Source organism: Plectropomus leopardus, chromosome 12 (assembly GCF_008729295.1).
Source record: "Plectropomus leopardus isolate mb chromosome 12, YSFRI_Pleo_2.0, whole genome shotgun sequence".
NCBI classification, from domain to species: Eukaryota; Metazoa; Chordata; class Actinopteri; order Perciformes; family Serranidae; genus Plectropomus; species Plectropomus leopardus.
In genome coordinates, this window is record NC_056474.1 from 7521612 (window position 1) to 7527649 (window position 6038).

Genomic DNA, 6038 nt, shown 5'->3' on the forward strand with positions numbered 1-6038 from the left:
CCAGCAACTGATGAACCTGAGCTTAGAAACATACGACAATGTGTATGAATGTAGATGTAGCAACTGACATGCACACTGAGTAGCCTCTCCCAAACGTTTTGCTCCTTCTCAGGCTGTTAACACTACAGTACGGCCAGGCATCAGGAGGAAATGCTTTCAACAAATTGTGCTGACCAAAGCAACTTGTTTAACTGTCATTGGCCAACTTTCTCTGCAAAGACACGAACTAGACCCCACTCTTGACAATTTATTAGTCACCGACATCCTCAGTTTACTTCACTCAATTCCCAGAGGCCACTTCCTCTTTTTGTATCACAGACACTACGTTCATCATCAGGCAAGTCCCTACTATATCCTGTCAGCTCCCTGACAAACACAAGCTTTACAGTGAAGTGTTTCCTGTTGAACAAGAGGTTTGCATTCAAAGTTTAAAAAGCCATTTACATGAACTTTGAAAGAAAAGCAGTGCTTAAAAAACAGACACTGTTTTCACTATATGTACTGATTAATTACTATTATTTAGTGGCAAAGCTTGCAGGGTTCCTATCCAGATTTTGTGTGTTGAGAACTTTTGGGGGGGTTTTTATCATCTGTCTCTCTTTCCCCTGTCCTCCCCTGTCCTCTCCTCACACTTTCCTCACTTTGTCTCTTGTTCTCCATCTCCTCATCTGTTCCTCTCTGAGCTCTCCTGTCCTCAAGGCAGGTACAAAACCCACCCAGTTATGATCAAGAAAAAATCATGTTTGGGTTTAAAATACCAAATTTGGGGCGCACAGTCCCAGCAAAAAAAAATCAGCAATGTCTTAGTGGTAAAACAATGAGATTCGGGAGCTCTTACCCTTCAAGCAGAGGACAAGATCCGCTGCTGTATAACAGAGATGATAAGTGATTGTAACTGATATGTTATGAAGTCTTTATTGTTTGAAAAGTATTACTGAAGTACATATTAAATGTCACACTAGAGGTTGACGATCGTATGTCAAACGTCACGCCTGTCATGTCTCTTTTGATGCCACAGTGTAGTCTATTATCACACACTGGAGCGGCATTATGTCTCTGTCGTATGGTTCTGTGTAAAAATAAAAGGGGGACTGTCTTGCGGCCCCATAGCGCGATCTCTTTGTAAAAGCGGCTATCGATGCTTCACAAACATCGCAGCACAGAAGATCTGTACAACCAGCACAGTTTCAAGGTGGGCACCCAAAAATAGTGTCACCAATACAGTATCTGATCAAACGTCTCTCTCTCTGATCCTAAGACTTGACACTGAGCAATGGCCAGAAAAGTGTTTTCGCAGAACATTATGATGTCACAGTTAACCTTGAGTCCAAGTCGAAATTTGTGCTGCAGGGCGGAGCCATTAAAATTAATCTATTTATTTATTCTATTAATAGAAAGACATTTCTACAACTGAAAAGCATGAAAGACAATTTAGAAATATAGAATGGTCCTTTCAGCCAGCTTTTGTGCCTGGTGATCCTAGACTGTTGAATGTTAGTGTATCTCTTCTGCTTTTCTTTTCCTTGAAAATATCTGAGTATGCTCATGTTGTAAAGTTGTAAGATGAACTGACTGTACTTTTTTTTGCTGTGTCGTTGAAGATGTTAGAGGCGGGTCACTGTTTCAATAAGTCATTTACAGTATGAGTATTACTCATAAGTAAGGGGTGGTCAAGTCAGTGTCAACATCCAATCATGATTACATTAAATCACTGTTTTGATCAAAGCGTTACTGCATTTCGTCCCTTAGCTGAGGTTCATTCATAAATCTTTATCTTGTGTCTTTGAGTGTTATTTTCTTACTTGCTGTTAGCCGAATTCACCACAGAGTTTTTCAGCTGACCTTTGAATTAAAGTCAAAGGAGGCCTACATGCGGAGTACGATTACAGAGAAAAACCACTGAAATATTAAACAAGAAAAAACACACTAAATAGTAATTTTTACCCAGGAAGAATTATATAATCTCAAAGTATTCAAACAAGTTGGAATCAATTTCTGAGAAATTCATCACATTTGCTAACAAAGAAAATGTAAAAGACAGACTGTCAGCATTAAGACGACTTCCTTTTTGTACCTATTGTGCAATACTTATTACCAAACAAATTCTCCCGAATCCACAGTTTAACTCTCTGAACTTTTTGCTTAATAATTGTTTGGTTTTTTTTATATTATCTTTTTCCGTTTTCATGGATGTATTTTATGGATCTTTATGTACATTGTTACTGTCTTACTTGAGGGATATTTTTTCTTATATGCCAACAGTGTGCATGTATCTGCATTATTTCAAGTTTTTTAGGTACCTTTCGTAGTCTGCACTTTAAAAATACATCCAGCAAATTCAAACTTTCGAGTCACCCCCTGAAGATGAAATGCTGCTCAACCCTCTGTTGGGCAGCTCCACTTCAAAACAAAATAAGCGTGAACAGAGGAGTTGCAGGGAAATTGCTGATGAAACATAAAGGAAGCACTCACACACAATTTTAATAACTTACACCCAATAGTATGAACATCTAACTTCCAAATAAAAATTCACCCTCAAACAACACACATATGCTAACAAAAACACAGACTGCATAGCTATTTTTTACACAATGGAGAGATAAACAGACAAAACATTATTTTGCATATTTAGAATAGTATTTTACAGAAATAATTGACTAAAATCATAGCACTGACTATCCAGATAATCCTACACAAACAGCCCGGTGAGAGAAATTCAAAACATTTCTCTAATATACTGCATATACCGCCTTGGGTGGATAAGAGAATACTCCTGTATGTGCTGCTAAATTTGAAAATTCATACTGACGAAACGTGTAAAAAAATCCAATTTCCAGAAGTTTTACTTCCAAATGCAGCAAAAAAACGCTCAGCATCATCTCGTCTCAGGTGTGTGTCAAACCACAATGTCTCATCAACCTTATGTGTGCTAATGTCAGGCAGCGTAGGAAAATACCCTTTTGTGTCCTGTCTAACCCTGGACAGACTCCACAGACAAACCACCACGTGTCAACCATTGTGCTGATGGTGGAAATTACTAAGCCTATATGCACTGCAGTGTTACATGAATCACAATAAAGGACTGGCAAGATTGTCACTACATGATTGTAATGGCCTAAAGAGTTCACTATAGCAAGAGAGAAAAGATCTAATTCAAAAAGAACATTCATATTGTTAGCAGTAAAATTAATCTTAAAGTTTGTTTATTGTACATTTTTAACTGCTTTTGACACAAGAATCGCACTTCAAAATCAGAACTAAAGAAGCTTCTTGGATATGAGTTGAAATGTCTTAAAGAAACTCAAGAAAGTCCAGCTGGCTGTGTTTAGCACCTGGAATTATCATGACCTGAGGACTGAGAGTCTTCACCAAACGTTTTCTCTCAAAATAAGGGTGCAGAGAGGTGGAGGAAAAGTCTGTAACCATAGCTGTTCAGAAATGTACAAAAAGAGCACTCACACTTCATGGATAGTGAAAAGGCAACCATATGCAATCATGGAGGGGGACAGAGTAAGAATGGAATATTATCGTGTGTATAATTTACATGTATTATTTCAGATATTACAGTTATCATCAATAGCCGTTTATCATAACACCCTTTTTGTGATAATGGGCTTTAAAAATAAAATTGACTTGACTTGACTTATCACAATCAAAACAAAGCAAATGACCTGTTTACCCATCTAAAAGTACTGATAATGATTGCAATTATATAATGCACAGATACTCAGCTTGCCTTGCCCAGGGACCTCTTTTGCAAAATGACAGGAGGCAAACTGCCAATTTTTAAACAAACATCGATAATACCTTTTTGCAACTTTTTGACATTTTCTGCCCTCACTCTCAGCAGCCCCACAGAGGTCAGGTGTACACAGAGGCATTTCTAAGATTTAAGGACATTCTGGGCTTAGCCCGGACATCTGTCAGAGGTATGGGTGATCTTACCCTGGCATTTTTCTTTAATAAAAAAGCTCTTTTTGATGTATTTTATCTACGCTGGCTACTTATATACATTCAAATTAGAAAAAAAAAATCCCAGTGTGAATCTATTCATCTTCATGGTGTATTTATTTTGTACCTTTATTTCTTATTTGTATCTTTTCTACAGTATATTTGTATCCTTTGTACAGTATATTGATCTTTTACTTACTTGATGTTATTCTATTTGACCTCTACCCTTGTACTGTTGCACAACTTGAATTTCCCCTCTGGGGATCAGTAAAGGATTATCTTATCTTATAAAATGGTCAATGGGACAGACAGCGCCCTAATTGGGCCATAAATTTAGTATCAGTGGTGTAACAGCTTAGGGTCAGTGGCATTGGCTGTCCAGCTTCTTTAATAGTCCTATAATACATGATGAAGAAGGGTGGCTTACTTGTCTACAATTACTTGTCTTTGTTGTTGTTGATGTCTGCCGCTCTGTTTGCAAAATCTTGCAAATTCTGCATTGTTATGATCCATTGTTTCAAAGCACATGGACATGCCTTTAGGCCCTTGTTATTGACCAGAGCAATTCTAATTAGTCTGGTAGGAATCTGACGTTCAGTGTTTGCGTAAAGAGAAACATGTAGTGTTTGAGTTTGGGTTAGAGTTAAATTTCTGATGACTTGAATTGATTATACTGATCTACATATGTTTGCTAAATGAGCACACTGCTGTGAATGATCTCTTTTCTGTGTTAGGATTCGGGGCAATATATGCTGCCATCCAGACGACGTCTTTTTCATTTGTCCCTTACTTATTCCAGCAGGACATTGCTGCCATATTCTGCATGTTACAACATCGCAGCATTATAGTAGTGTGTACTAGACTACATAGATTGCTGTTAGTAGACTGACCTGCCTGCAGCTTGACCTGTCTCCTATTAAACATGTAGGGCATTATGAAGCATAGAATACAATAATGGACCCTAGACTGTTGAGAAACTAAAGTTCTTTAGTCTAAAGTTATCAAGCTAAAATACTAAAAAGAACTGCACTTTCAAAACTTCAACAACTGATATCCTCTGTTCCCAAATTCTTACTGAGTGATGTTAAAAGACAAGGTGATGTCACACAGTGCTTAACTTGCCCATGTCTCAACCTTTTTTTGGACCGTGCTGCGGGCATCAAATTCAGAATGAGTGACGATTTACAGAAAACAACAAAGTTTATCACATTGAACACTAAATATCTTGTCTCTGAACTGCATTCATTTGAATATAGGTAAGATAGGATTTGCAAATCATTGCATTCTGTTTTTATTTACGTTTTATACAGTGTCCCAACTTCTTTGATTTGGGGTTACTCTCCAGCAATCCTCAAAAAAATTTCTGGATCCTGGATGCCTGTTTTACAACACGTGATGGACCGACATGCTTCCCTCAAGTCGTATAATTCTTCTTTGTATCCTTTTCTAGTTAAAGGAAAACATTATTGTGGTTACTACCTGAATTGTTTGATTGTTTGTTTGTTTTGTTTTCTTGTTATGTCTCTTTTTTCTTTTTCTATTTCTTCTTCTCTTTAAATGTCGGTGGCATGGTTTATATCCCTTGTGTGTTTTTTGTCCATCTGATACTAATGTGATGAAAATAAAATTTACTTACTTAATTACTTAAAGTAAAACAGTGTCAAAAACATCTTTCAGGTGGGTTTGCTAGCATTATAGCGCTCACTTAGTACTAGCATTTCCTGTTTGCCCCAGTTTATTGTGAAACTACTTACATCTCTTTAAGCTATGTGTATAAAGTGCATGTGCGTGCTGGGTCAAGGGCTTCTAGGAACACAGCCTATATTATTAAGAATCACTCAAGTGTACAGATATCAGCATTAACAGAAAAAATGAGTTATGATGCTTTCCTCCCTGTTCTTCTGAAGTAGCTGACAAATATTTCTGAGACATGATGCTGATTCACTGAGGACAGAGAAAGAGGGCATGATGTCATAATGTGGCAGGATGGATAAGAGTATTTAAAATCTGGCCCTTTCCACAACTGTTCACACAACTCCTATATCCTGTGTGAGAAATGCATAAAGTCTTCAGCTGTTAGACATTTT